This window comes from Lepidochelys kempii, chromosome 11, assembly GCF_965140265.1.
Source record: "Lepidochelys kempii isolate rLepKem1 chromosome 11, rLepKem1.hap2, whole genome shotgun sequence".
Classification (NCBI taxonomy): domain Eukaryota; kingdom Metazoa; phylum Chordata; order Testudines; family Cheloniidae; genus Lepidochelys; species Lepidochelys kempii.
Genome location: NC_133266.1, coordinates 33,485,307 through 33,500,659, shown reverse-complemented (window position 1 = coordinate 33,500,659; position 15,353 = coordinate 33,485,307). Strand labels below are relative to the sequence as shown.

Here is a 15,353-nt window from a genome sequence, read left to right as displayed (position 1 = left end):
GTGTCAGAATATACAGGGTGAGATTAATACAGGGATTCAGTTATTCTAATAAAATCTTTGAAGCCAGGATTAGGGATTTCAAAAATATATATATATATATTTCATTACACAAAGTAAAAACTATTTCCCCATGTTTATTCCCCCCCCACAAACCCCCAAAGCTCCTCGGAGGTTCCTGTTAACTGCTGGAAATGGCCCACCTTGATTATCACTACAAAAGGTTTTCTCCCCCCCCGCTCTCCTATTGGTAATAGCTCATCTTAAGTGATCACTCTCCTTACAGTGTGTATGATAACACTCATTTTTTCACGTTCTATGTGTATATAAATCTCCTCACTGTATTTTCCACTGAATGCATCGGATGAAGTGAGCTGTAGCTCACGAAAGCTTATGCTCAAATAAATTGATTAGTCTCTAAGGTGCCACTAGTACTCCTTTTCTTTTTGCGAATACAGACTAACACGGCTGCTATTCTGAAACCTGTAAATATACAGCAAGATTTCAAAGGAACATCACTTTGGTTTGGTTATGCAAACAGAATTTGTGTGTGCCATTCAGGTATGAACAGATCTAGCTAACTTCTCTTTGTGGGCAAATCCTGTGTGTGAATTAAAATTCTATTATTGCAACACACAAACTGATTGTGCCTGTAAAACTGTAAGTGCAAATTTAGTCCCCGATCCTGCAAATACTGCCAAACCCACACACAAGACTTTAAGCATACACGTAGTCACATTGTAGTCAATGTAGTCACATTCCTAAAATTAAGCAAAGTCTTTCAGGGAGTCTTTGAAATTTTGGTTTAAGAAAGTGTCACTTTCAAAACAGAGTGAATTCTGCAGCCCTGGAAGGAACTTTGAATGATGTACTTAATATTCATCACTATTTTATTTCCTATTGAACGTCTCTATGGTACTTACTGCTTGCCTCCAGAAATAAATAATATATATTTCAAGTATCAGAGGGGTAGCCATGTTAGTCTGGATCTGTAAAAGCGGCAAAGAGTCCTGTGGCACCTTATAGACTAACAGACATATTGGAGCATTAGCTTTCATGGGTGAATACCCACTTCGCTGGATGCGTGTTGTGGAAATTTCCAGAGGCAGGTATAAATATGCAAGCAAGAATCAGGCTAGGGATAACGAGGTTAGCTCAATCAGGGAGAATGAGGCCCTCTTCTAGCAGTTGAGGTGTGAACACCAAGGGAGGAGAAACTGCTTTTGCAGTTGGCTAGCCATTCACAGTCTTTGTTTAATCCTGAGCTGATGGTGTCAAATTTGCAAATGAACTGAAGCTCAGCAGTTTCTCTTTGAAGTCTGGTCCTGAAGTTTTTTTGCTGCAGGATGGCTACCTATAAATCTGCTATTGTGTGCTTAAGGGATATTGAAGTGTTCTCCTACAGGTTTTTTTATATAACCATTCCTAATATCTGATTTGTGTCCATTTATCCTTTTACGTAGGGACTGTCCAGTTTGGCCGATGTACATAGCAGAGGGGCATTGCTGGCACATGATGGCATATATTACATTGGTGAATGTGCAGGTGAATGAACCGGTGATGGCGTGGCTGATCTGGTTAGGTCCTGTGATGGTGTCGCTGGTGTAGATATGTGGGCAGAATTGGCATCAAGGTTTGTTGCATGGATTGATTCCTGAGTTAGAGTTACTATCGTGCGGTGTGTAATTGCTGGTGAGAATATGCTTCAGGTTGGCGGGTTGTTTGTGGGCGAGGACTGGCCTGCCTCCCAAGGTCTGTGAAAGTGAGGGATCGTTGTCCAGGATGGGTTGTAGACCAAACATTATAATCAAAGAGGCTGATAAAGGAGGTGCTGTTTTCATCATGAACAGGTCTGACATTCACCTGCACGTCAGTTAGTCTATAAGGTGCCACAGGACTCTTTGCCGCTTATGTATTTCAAGAGATTCATTACATGGTGCCCAACTTCTAAAAATTCAGCCTTAAAAACAACTTTTAAAGAAGATATTGCAATTATGAATAATAGCAGGGAAATATGAAATGGAAAATTAGGAGTTTAAGTACTAATTACAGTTTGTTTATTTTTCCATTTGGTTTGGCAATTCTGACTATCTTTCACTGTACAATATCTGAGGTCAATTAGGATTCAGCTGATCTTGGAGTCAGTTGACACAGATTATAATTAGATGGAGTAAAGGGAAGAGGATGATGTTTTCTCTTTCTCCCTCATTAGGGCTAACTGGCTGAGCTAGTTTTATTGCTATCTTAAAGGCAGTAAAAAGGTCATGTGACTGTTTCCCAAATGAATTGTTTTGAAAAATGCTGTTGTCTTTTTATGGACACATCCATCCCTGGGATGTATAAACAGTTCTTATTAAAATTAAAAGTGTGGAATTCGTCTTTGTTAGCAGTCAAAATGGGCCGTTTATTTAGTTGAATCCCACCCATCCAGCTCTTGAACTGTGAGGATTCAGATCAAATAGATCCCTGCTCATAACTACTGAGTCTAATTTTGCAGAAACCTGGACTACAAGAGTTGGAAAGATCAAAAACAAACTCAGCTTCCCCCCCTCTTACCTTTACTTAATCATCATTGCCCTAAACTACTATCATCTACTTAAATTTCCCCACATCAGATCTTAGGAACCACAACCTGAAACATTCCACCTTGGTGTCAATTTTGCAAAACAAAACCACAGCCAGCAAGACTTTGTGAAACTGAAAAACTGCCTGAAGTTTTGTGTTTAGCTGACAAGAATGAAAGTGTCTGTCTAATGATTCATTACTGCATTAAGCAAAAGGCATACAGCTCAAAGAAAGCAAATAGACGGTCACACTGACCCCAGTTTCAGAAATTTAAAATGCCACTTCACCAATTCATTTGTCTCTATGTTATCTCTGTAAGAAGCTAACCTTGTTTTGTAAGTATATTTGTAATCTACTTAATTATAGGTTTATAAATATTGCAGTGTTTTGCTTCTTTATAAGTGTACCACTGATTCTATGTTTACATTAAATAAGAAATGAGATGCACATTATATTTTGGGGGTGTTCGGTTACACCACATATCTGCAGTTTTACAATATAATAACCTTTTACTTTGGGAACAGTACTGGAATAGTAAACAAACTTAAGAAAGAACACACGCTAGTCCTGTTACAAAAGAAAAGCAGTCTCTCCAGTTATACAACTTGAAATTAATACCAACTGACACTTGGGCCCTCATGAGGGAAGTAAGAAAATAAGAGAAAGAGACGTTTCATCAGATTTCATGCAGCTGTAACGTCAGAACTCAAGCATTCCATAAACGCAAATGTTCATCTTTCTTGCATGAATACGCAATGGAAAAAAGATCACCACTTTTAATTATTGTCTACAATTCTGTCCTCAATGACATATATTATTCTCTCATAATAAATAATTTCTTCTATAATTCTTTATCCAAGTCAGTGGCAGCAAGAGTTTTTGCAGAGCCAGGTTTATAAAAATTACACAGAATAGTAGTATTTACATTAATAAAAAATTTTAGCTGCAGGCAGATTTAAAGTAGCTTCCAGCAGTCCCTGCTAGTAATATGTTGCCTTCCTTCAACACATACAAGGCAATGGAGAAATCTGAAGAAGGTAAATAACTAATTAACTTGTGGAAAAATAAAATGTATATTTTCTTTATAATTTTATTTCATTTGAAGAGAGGAAAAGCGAGAACAAAAAGCCAACACTTCCTTGGCAAAGTAGCAGATGAGGCCAACCTTATATAGCTATTTTTTTTCCCGGTGGCTTTAGAAAAGAGAGAATTCTTTATTATTATAATTCAGCACCAGCAGAAGGCAGCAATAACATTTTGGCCTGTTGGTGTTTAGAATTTTAGCAAAAACAAGTCAATGGACAATGTTACCCTTTTAGTCATCATCGCGCTTAAAACTGGGGATAGTAAACTCAGAGGCTTGCAAAGCTCTCAAACTATATTTAGGGGTTCACAAAACTAGTTTATGGATTCCGTTTTCCATTTAAACCATGTCCCCTATTACTAGGCAGATTCTTTTGAAAAACATGTTTACAAACTAAGAAAAGACCACTGTGTCTTGGGTCCAGAAGAAAACCAAGAAGCCTGGCTGATACAGGTCAACGCCTGCACACAGTATATTTATTTGGCTTTCTTCTTTCTCTGTTTCTCTTTCTTCCACAGGCCCCTTCTAAGCAAAACACAAACCTGATCACGTTCAATAAGTGTCAGAGTGGGTTTGAGATTAGGCAAAATGGGTTTACCCATCCCAGTTTAAAATACATGTAGGTAGCCTGGGCTGTTCAACATTCCTTTTCCCCTTTAAATGGAAATTAATATTACTACTGCACTAGCCAATGCCTTACGATTTGTTCAACCACCATCAAACAATATTTTAGGATTTGCAGTGTTCAATCCTGGAAAGGGCAGAAACTCTGTTGAACTGTGGGGCACACAGCAGGCTAACCCCTCCCCCCCCAAACTAGTGTCCAGTTCTGAAGCCATACAATTTTTAAGTGCTTGTGACGGGGTATAAATGACATTTTGGCTCTGAAAGGGTGGATTTGGGCCTGAGAGGCCAATTAACCCCATTTAGCTGCACCTGGAGGATGGTTCAGGCTTAATTAAAGATGAAGGTGAGATGGGGAAGGAGCTGAATGGTGACCATAAAGAAGAGAAGCACAGATTAGAAAGAGGCTGCAAGGAGAAACTTTGTAATCATTCTCTGGGATTAGTGAGATGAGGAGGGTCAAGGAGGAATCCCAGGGGGAGAGTTGGCCCTGTGATCCTCTCCTATGTAGAGATATATGGCTGGGATGAAAGATTAAGCCTGTGGAGGGCAGAAGGTGGGTTAAGTAGTACTTTTTGTTTGAGGCTTTATTGGGGGATTCTAGAGGAGAGATTTGAGAGCCAGCCAGCGCTGAAAGAAGGATGAATTTCTTTGGAAGAGGCCTGCTGACAGACTGTGACAGGAAGAAGTCCAGGGAGGCAACTACAAGGAGTCTGAAGGAACAGACCTTGGCTGCTGGTCATAGGGTCCCTGGACTGGCCCAGAGTTGGGGCCAAAAACCTTTTGTAAGGACATTAGACTGTTGTTTGTTGGACTTCTTGTTACCCTGGAAGGGGTCAGACTACAATGTGACTTTGCCAGAGGGCTGAGTCACAAGGAGAGGCAGACTACCACAGGCCTGGAGTGACCACTGACAGAGAGAAGAGAACCTGCAATGATGTGCCAAGTCACAAGGGGGTGCTCAAGCAGTAATTCGACTCTTCCATAGTGCTTAGTGAAAATCACTGGTATCTAGGGACCTAAGTCACCTATATGCATTTAAAAATTTTATCTGAAGTCTATGCTCTGACAAAATGCCTGTCATGGGATGGAAGGATGGTCTTATGGTTAAGTTGTTAAAGTCAGATGCAGATCTGGGATTCAATCCCTGATTCTGTCACCTTGGGCAAGTCAGTTAATCTGTGCCTCAGTTTCCCTTCTGTAAAATGGAGGTGATGATACAATATAACAAGGATGTTGTGAGGATAAACCCTGAAATATATTAGAGATGTTGCCAATGTAGACCATAAGTGCCTAGACAAAGAGAAAACTCTTGGATAGTGAGTTTTCTGTGCATTACGGTAATTCAAACAACAAATTATAGGACTTGCTGGTGGCAGAGGACAGGTATGTGCTTCAAGATGAGTTGTAATGAGGAAGGACACAAAGGATGGCAAATAAATTGTCCAGGGTTAGCTCAGCATTCAGCAGCAGTGAGGGATCAACATTGTAGAGTTATCACTGTAGATCATAAAACACTTGTACAAGTACTTCTGCTGGACCACATCTACATATCTCGCACATCCAAAATCTGTTGATTTCTGTGAGCAAGTAATGTAGGTTCAGACCCAGTATTTTCCAATAATTTCCATTATTTCCTGCATGTTAACCTCAGAGTAATAACCAATACCTTTGGGATAACTGAATGTACATAATCTGTTCCTTCAAACCAAACCCATTCCCATAACCCCAATGCACTAAAGTGCCTATCAAAAATCCATATCACTGCTGCTGAAAAATAATGCAGCGCATCTGTGGAGTCCTCATTGCATTGTATAGAAAGTACTGAATCTAGTGAAAAGATAAAACTCACTGAAGCATCAAAACACTGAAGCTAGAGCCAGTTGGCTGCCCTGTTTAGTGTGACCAAATGCCAGTACAACCAAAATCCTCATTAGCTATGAAGACCTCATGCTGAATGAGAAGCTGTTGCTTAGATAAAGGAAGCTACTCTTTGCACGAGTTGTCATCTTTTCTTCCTTGGATTCTCCAGCAGAGAAGATAGTTTAGACAACGAGGAACGTCTGTCTCATCAATTTCTGATAAATTAAGAATTTTCATACCTTGAAGAGTGGAAGCTGATGGAACCAAAGCACTGAAGAACAACTCTGCAAGTGTGCAACAATGGAGAAGCTTGTCCCGAAAGAGATGCTGTTGTGACTGAAAACTATGAAGGCACTTCCTATTGCAGAAAGTAATATGAAATGACTCTGTATTTGACAAGCAAAATGATTTGGAGATGTTGGCTCTACAGAAATTCGTTGATGAGGCTGTCATTTCTGAACCTTGATGGATAACACTTCCCTAAAACTTCCAAAGCAAGTGTTTCTCCACTAATCCTTAATGCCTTCACTGAATACATACTGTGGATATATGTTAGCCGTAGTCTATAGGAAGATTCCACTTTATAAAACAGGACTCAGTTATTAGATGTGGGCAACAAAAATAAAGAATTATTAATGTCATCTATGTAAATTGCAGCGAAACCTCTTGACTACATTAGCAATGTAAATAAAGCTGTACCTTTCGCTACAATAAATTTCTCTTAATACTTTTCTTCTATTGCATTCCCAACATCATCATAAAATACAGTGCCATATATAAAAATTACTCCCAAGAGTCTAACAAGCAGGATTCACACATTTAAATGAATTCAAAAAAAAGCTGAACAGTTTCCAAATTCTTCTATCCAAGCATCACTTAAGAAACTGTTTGTTCAGTTCAGTTTCATCTCTGCAGCTGCCAAACCACTTCAGTTCTGCCAGCTCTGATCTTTGATTGCAAAATAAAGGGTGGTCACTTAACAGTGTATGCAAGAAATATTCCTATTTTGTGAAAAATACGACATTTAAGAAGTCTTTTCAATGGTAAATTGCTAGACTATTAAGTCTATTTATTTAAGCAAAAATGAAGTAGGCTTTGTTCAGTTCTCCCTGTCTTGCTGTTAAATTAGTGAACATGGTATACAGGGTTTGCATTCTCTAAGACTGATGCACTTTGCTGCAGCTTACATTCATAAATATTTCTGTAGTATAATAGTCTGTCAAAACAAATCTGTTTTCCTTGTGTGTGTATGTCAGGGTATCTTTACTGCTGCTGTCCATCTTGAATGAAAACAAAAGGAATTTTATTTTGCACAATCTAGCAAAGCTCATCTCAGTTTTTATAAGTCACCAAAAAGCCCAATAGGGGCAAGAATAAAGTAAATAGCTACTTAATATATGAAAAGTGTTTGTGCATAAGTGCATTAGCCATTCAAAATCTCTCTGAATGTCTGGCTATCCATCTTGTGGGTATACTGCATGCAGCAGTGCAAACAAAGACATTCTGTGCATTAGAAATCTGGTAGGTCTAACAGGTAAATAAGAAATGCCCACTTTACACAAACATTAGCCACACAGATTTTTGTTAAGGGTATAACCTGCATAAACTCATTGACTCACTGGTGACTAAGCGAACAGATACCTAGTGTACAATGCAACACAATGTAACAATAAACATCTCACATGTTTTTTTTTTTCCCCTCAGTATTTTTCCCTCCCAAAAGTAAAAGAGATGGAAATATTAAGCTGGTTATTGGGCAGCTCTTCTAGTTTCCAAAGATTTTTCTTTTTGTAAGGGAGGGGATTATTCCTCTTACATGAAGAAAAAGTTAAAGGCAGTGCTTGATTTGTGCCAGGGCTTACCAAGTCTGAGCCCTGGCACCTCTAGCCATTCATAGTCCTGGCACCTCTGGCTTGCCATGTCAGTTATAAAAGTAAACAAAGTACTTGAGCCCTGGCACCTCTTTCATTACAAATTAAGCACTAGTTAAAAGGGTAGTATTTATAAATGAAAAAAGAAACTGATTATAATAGGGCTTAAGTTAGTTAGCCATAGAAATATTTGAGCATTTCTGCTCTTCTAAAAGTTGTCTGACAAAGACCACTAGATACTCGATGTTGCCATCCACTGAAGCCATATGGGAATTTCATCAGTGACTTCAGAGGGTGTAGGATTGGGTTGTAGATATGAACACATCTGCAGCAGGATTCTGATTTTCCATGCAACTAGAACCTTGTATTGTTCAAAGTGCTATTAACTTAGAGTCAGATTCTGTTGCTTTTCCACATATTGAGAAGTACCTTGCTGCGCAAGCAGTCCCATTGATTTCAGAGAGACTGCCTGCAGGGTAAGGAACTACACAATGGTGCTGGTCTCCATTACTTTGTACCTTGTGTTATCATATATGCTAGTGTAGAAAGAGTAAAAACTCGGGATAAAACACGACCAAATCAGAATGGTAGTATTTTGCACACACACCAACTTCTGTGAATGACCACACAAAATGCAAACTATGGAGACCTGGGTCCAATGTGAATAATGAGGGCAGAATCTGGGCATCGTTTAGTTATTTTTCCATTTAGAAATGTAACTTTTTTTAAAAAAAATCAGCCCCATAGTCAGTATTTAATGTAAGCATTGACTAATGTAGTGCCCATCTTTAAAAAGGGGAAGGAGGAAGATCCTGGGAACTACAGGCCACTCAGCCTCACCTCAGTCCCTGGAAAAATCATGGAGCAGGTCTTCAAGGAATCAATTCTGAAGCACTTAGAGGAAAGGAAAGTCATCAGGAACAGTCAGCATGGATTCACCAAGGGCAAGTCATGCCTGACTAATCTAATTGCCTTTTATGACGAGATAACTGGATCTGTGGATGAGGGGAAAGCAGTGGACGTGTTATTCCTTGACTTTAACCAAGCTTTTGACACCGTCTCCCACAGTATTCTTGCCAGCAAGTTAAAGAAGTATGGGCTGGATGAATGGATATAAGGTGGATAGAAAGCTGGCTAGATCGTCGGGCTCAGCAGGTAGTGATCAATGGCTTCGTGTCTAGTTGGCAGCCACTTTCAAGCGGAGCGCCCCAAGGGGCGGTCCTGGGGCCAGTTTTGTTCAATATCTTCATTAATGATCTGGAGGATGGTGTGGATTGCACCCTCAGCAAGTTTGCAGGTGACACTAAACTGGGAGGAGAGGTAGAAATGCTGGAGGGTAGGAATAGGATACAGAGGGCCCTAGACAAATTAGAGGATTGGGCCAAAAGAAATCCGATGAGGTTCAACAAGGACAAGTACAGAGTCCTGCACCTTAGGACGGAAGAATCCCATGCACCGCTACAGGCTGGGGACCAGCTGGCTAAGAAGCAGTTCTGCAGAAAAGGACCTAGGGGTTACAGTGGACGAGAAGCTGGATATGAGTCAACAGTGTGCCCTTGTTGCCAAGAAGGCCAATGGCATTTTGGGACGTGTAAGTAGGTGCATTGCCAGCAGATCGAGGGACGTGATTGTTCCCCTCTATTCAACATTGGTGAGGCCTCATCTGGAGTACTGTGTCCAGTTTTCGGCCCCACACTACAAGACGGATGTGAAAAAATTGGAAAATGTCCAGCGGAGGGCAACAAAAATTATTAGGGGACTGGAACACATGACTTATGAGGCGAGGCTGAGGGAACTGGGATTGTTTAGTCTGCAAAAGAGAAGAATGAGGGGGGATTTGATAGCTGCTTTCAACTACCTGAAAGGGGGTTCCAAAGAGGATGGATCTAGACTGTTCTCAGTGGTAGCAGATGACAGAACAAGGAGTAATGGTCTCAAGTTGCAGTGGGGGAGGTTTAGGTTGGATATTAGAAAAAACCTTTTCACTGGGAGGGTGGTGAAGCACTGGAATGCGTTACCTAGGGAGGTGGTGGAATCTCCCTCCTTTGAGGTTTTTAAGATCAGGCTTGACAAAGCCCTGGCTGGGATGATTTAGTTGGGGATTGGTCCTGCTTTGAGCAGGGGGTTGGACTAGATGACCTCCTGAGGTCCCTTCCAACCCTGATAGTCTATGATTCCTTGATTCTATTATTCTAATTCTGACAAGCTTCACTTCGTCTGTATCATATCACATGAGCACTAAGGTGGGGGGCACGGATTAGCATTACTTGAGCTGGGGAAGTTAATGATCCATCCAGTGGACCAAATTTGATGATGAATCCTGGTCATGTGCCACCTAAGACACATTGCACACACGCTAAGAAGAAGCACTAAGTTCCCTGGGCCCAATTCTGCCCTCACAGAGGTGCATGGAAACCCACTGATGTAATGGGCATTGTATATGTGTATTAAAGGGCCCATGCTGTATTAAATTGTGAACCCAAAAGAAATATTCTTTGCAGCATAGCTATGCCCAAATGCCTCTGCAGCTAACCCTACCATGGCAGGGGCATGATGAGTTTATCATTACTGATATAGCTTAACTTCTGTATCCGGAAAGATAATAGAGCAAATAATAAAGCAATCAATTTCTAAACATCTAGAAGATAATAAGGCGATAAGTAACAGTCAGCATGGATTTGTCAAGAACAAATGATAGCAAAACAACCTGATAGCTTTCTTTGACAGGGTAACAAGCCTTGTGGATGGGGGGAAGCAGTAAATATGGTATATCTTGACTTTAGTAAGGCTTTTGATAGTCTCACATGACCTTCTCATAAACAAACTAGGGAAATACAACCTAAATGGAGCTACTATAAGGTGAGTGCAAAACTAGTTGGAAAACTGTTCCCAGAGAGTAGTTATCAGTGGTTCACAGTCATGCTGGAAGGGCATAATGAGTGGAGTCCTGCGGGGATCGGTTCTGTTCAATATCTTCATCATCACATTAGATAATAGCATAGAGAGTACACTTATAAAGTTTGCAGATGATACCAAGCTGGGAGGGGTTGCAAGTGCTTTGGAGGATAGGATTATAATTCAGAAAGATCTGGACAAACTGGAGAAATAGTCTGAAGTAAATAGAATGAAATTCAATAGGACAAATGCAAAGTACTCCACTTAGGAAGGAACAATCAGTTGCACACATACAAAATGGGAAATGACTGCCTAGGAAGGAGTACTGCGGAAAGGGATCTGGGGGTCATAGTGGACCACAAGCTAAATATGCATCAACAGTGTAACACTGTTGTGAAAAAAGCGAAAATCATTCTGGGATGTATTAGCAGGAGTGTTGTAAGCAAGACACGAGAAGTAATTCTCCCTCTCTACTCTGCGCTGATTAGGCCTCAACTGGAGTATTGTGTGCAGTTCTGGGCACCACATTTCAGGAAAGATGTGGAGAAATTGGAGAAAGTCCAGAGAAGAGCAACAAAAATTGTTAAAGATCTAGAAAACATGACCTTCCAGGGAAGATTGAGAAAATTGGGTTTATTTAGTCTGGAAAAGAGAAGACTAGAAAGGGACATAACAGTTTTCAAGTACATAAAAAATTGTTACAAGGAGGAGGGAGAAAAATGGTTGTTCTTAATCTCTGAGGATAGGACAAGAAGCAATGGACTTATATTGCAGCAAGGGCGGTCTAAGTTTGACATTAGGAAAAACTTCCTAACTGTCAGGGTAATTAAGCACTGGAATAAATTGCCCTAGGGAGGTTGTGGAATCTCCATCATTGGAGATTTTTAAGAGCAGGTTAGACAAACACCTGTCAGGCATGGTCTAGACAATACTTAGTCCTGCCATGACTGCAGGGGACTGGACTAGATGACCACTTGAGGTCCCTTTCAGTCCTGTAATCCTATGATTCTTTTGATAAAGCACTATACTTAAGGGGATAATATATTGATATAATATATCTCTAAAATGCACCAAATTTCCACATTATCTTTAATGCTAAAAATATATGCTGTGGGTGTGGAGTGATAGGGGCCATACCCCACCCCCACAAACAGTTTCTTTACCACCCCATCTGCCACCCCAAATGTTAAGTCTCAGGAATACCACTGCTTTGCAGTACATTTTCTTATTCAAGTCTTGGTGGAAGGAGAGCCACACAGAGAGTGGGAACTGCAGGGCTAGAGAAACAGAGGGTCAAGCTTAGATCCAGGTAAGCAGTGCAGCTGCACTGAGGCCAGGGTAGTTGTACATGCTTCCAGTGGGTCTGAATTTGCCCTACCCAGCATAAGGCAAGAGCAAAAACTGCTAAAAATCAGCTTGAATGTTGCAAATAAGGCACAGAGAAGATGTGAGCACATTTATCAAAGAATTAATAAAGAGGCTAAAGGTATTTATGTAGGCAGGAACATATGGAAGAGGGAGAAGGCAGACTTGCTGAAGAAATTAGTTTGTTTCATTTAAAAAAAGGGATGAGAATGGAAAATAACAAAGTTTAGACTGTTCTAATGAAGCTATTCAATAGATACAATGGGAATTAGGTACTTGGGGCCTGAGCTATAGCTCACAGAAGTCTATGGGATGACTCCTATTGGTTTGGATCAAGCCGTTGAAATACAGCTGGATAAGTGTCAAATGTTGATGAGTGCTAATGGAGGGATAAAGGACAAAGAGTTTGATCTGATACACTTATTGGCTGTCTACACTATTGGCTGTTGCCAGAAACATGTCCATTGTTATTATCAGTGTTTTGAGCCCTACCAGTGGCTACCAACATTTTAGTCACTGTGTCCTCTAATCTTGCTCAGCACATATTTAGTAGTTAAAAGTACGGTTGCCCCTTTTAGCCTGAGCAGTTAGACAATTTTTGGGGCCTGGCTGGGAGAAGGAAAAATTGATGATAGTCAAGTATTTCTGTGGTGCAATAATGTTTATTTATAATGTACACAAAGTCTGGTTTCTCTGAACAGAAACAAACAATATCAGGAAAGAAACCATCTCCTAATTCCAAATCTGCTTTTCCAGACAAGAACTCTGTCCAAAAGAAGTGCTCTCTCTCATGCTGTGTCGGTTTGCGCTCCAGGCCATGCTACCCGTGCTTCTTTGGCTTTCTCCTGGCTCTTTTGGCTGCTTTCTGTTTGACTGGATTATAATTGTGTGTCAGTGTCCCAGCCCCTGCCTTGGCAATTGGTTCCCAGGGAAATCCTTTTTATTCTACATGAGTTAGTTCTAGTTTGGACCTTCCATGAGACAAGGAATTTGTGTGGTGGCTTTTGTTGCTTCAGGTATATTACTCCATAAAGGAGCTTAATTGTTTGTTCCATTTAGCCAGACCCATGAGTGGCTAGCATGCCCATCAACATCAGTGAAAGCTGTGATTGCCTATGGATGAAAGACATGCTTGCTGGCAGCTACCAATACAGTCCAGCATAACAATACTGCTACATGTAGCAAGAATCTGATCACATACCTTTATTTCACTAAAGAATTGCTTCAAGTTAAATACTATTTTAACCTGATTTTGCTAGCCAGGGTTAACAGGGACAAATTGTTTTAAAACAAACAAAAAGACACGACTAAACCACTGGTTCCTGGGAATGCTGTCAAGTCAGATTTGCCCCAGTGATTTGGTTTTGCAAAATCAAACTCTTCTAAAACCTGAAACCAACAGAAAAGTTCAACAGTTACCATAAAGAGTAAAAAGTAAAAGTGGATGTTAAAACCCTCTCTAGTGTTAATAACACAAGATGGTGTTGGTAAAATGGGTAAGAACAGGTGTTTATTTACAATGGCCCTGATTGTGCAGATTACAACGGATTACAACACAAAGTGGACTTAAAGTGGCAAGAAACAGCCAGGGGAGAATTCATGCTCTACAGGCAATTTCACCACTGGAGGAGCTGGTTCCTGAACAGGCTGCTCTCCAAACTCCCAGTGTAAGGGAAGGAGTGGGTATATTAGGGTATGCCAGGGGAGCTCTGCATGCCCCATTCTCCAAAGGTGTAAATTCTCTGCGACGTGGGTCTAATTTATGCCAGGGTTGTGCAATGCAGAATCAGGGGGCCACAAATGACTTTCTGATGGTCCCTCCCTCCCAACTGAATGCAAACAGAGTTCAGGTGGGGCAGAGAATCTGGCCAATTGACTTCAGTGGGACTGTATGTGGAGTAAGATACTCTTATTCATTCTGAATTGTATCAGACTCTGGCCCAATATCGTTAAACTGACAGCGTCCTGCCCTTAAGGCAGGCCCTTAAGGTTCCTTGCGAACCACAGATTCAAATCCTAGCATAAGTGGCACAGCCCTTCATCCGGAAAACAGTAAAGAGCTGTGTAGTACTGTTAAATGTAACATACTGTGTAGCAGTCATTTGTGAGACACTTCCAGGCTGATTCCCTTTTGCTCCATGCAGCCAGTAGAGATCCCATGGCACTTTTCTCATGAAAACTTCTATTCTCCTCCACTGGTGGAAAGTGTCCTACAAGTTTTGTTGGCTGCCTCTCTCTACTCCAAAGGTATTTCACTTGTGTGATAGGTACATTACATAGTTTGCAAAGCATTCTGAGATGAAAAATACTATAATATGAAAGTTACTATATTGTGTACATGCATTTGAGTAGGGGGGAAATAGATATCCCACATCCTGCATGCAAATGATTAATATAATCAACCTATGTGGACAAAGGTTTTTGATGAATAGTAGAGAGGAAAAGACAACACTGCCAACTAAACAGGACTCGGCACATCAATGGGGTTGCAGTATTTTGGTTCTATAGAAAGGAAATCTGTGTTCTCACAATTCTGAAGCTAAGAGAAGTATTAGCACATAAGCTAAGACTTAGGGTTTAGGTGTTAATCCTACTGGACAGTTTTACATGATCATTTTTATGTGTAGCAGAAATCTATTTTTACAAAATAACTTCTTCAGCACAGTCAGAGCTACATTTGCTGAGAATGGGTGGGACCAAAGCCACATTGGTTACCTGGAATACTTAAACTTGACATTCCCAACACAGTAGGAAGGGACTGGGACTCACAAATTGTCTTTATCTAATTGTCTTTTGGCTCAGTTTGGGAAATGCAAATAGGCCTAGGCTGCAAAAATTAGTTCAAGAAACCCTAACAAGATATCAAGTATTAGGCAGTACAGAGCAGATGGTAAAATATTTTTAAAAAGCAATCTTCATGAAGTTTACAATAGACTAGTGAGTAGGAAAATAGTTCCCTTTCCACCTGTTATCATGTTATGAGTTATCAGTTTTCTTTTCAGCAGTGATGAAACTGCTCCTGAAATCAGTAGAAAGGCGGTAGTGATGCACTTGGGAGTTGGGAGTCATGTGCCACAAGTGAGAGTTGA

General features: G+C 40.5%; 1 long non-coding RNA gene across 5 annotated transcripts in view; it reads left to right on the top strand.

Moving 5' to 3' along the window:
- LOC140895577 (uncharacterized) overlaps window positions 1–7,076 on the top strand; it is a 54,535-nt gene extending 47,459 nt beyond the window's left edge. For 2 of the 5 annotated variants that reach the window (XR_012154272.1, XR_012154270.1), the window contains exon 4: window positions 1,461–4,056. This is a non-coding gene — a long non-coding RNA (uncharacterized lncRNA). Of the gene's footprint in view, window positions 1–1,460; window positions 4,057–4,164 lie in introns of those variants that run through there. The other 3 variants (XR_012154273.1, XR_012154274.1, XR_012154271.1) reach the window with 2 other exon arrangements.
- Window positions 7,077–15,353: the final 8,277 nt, after the last annotated feature.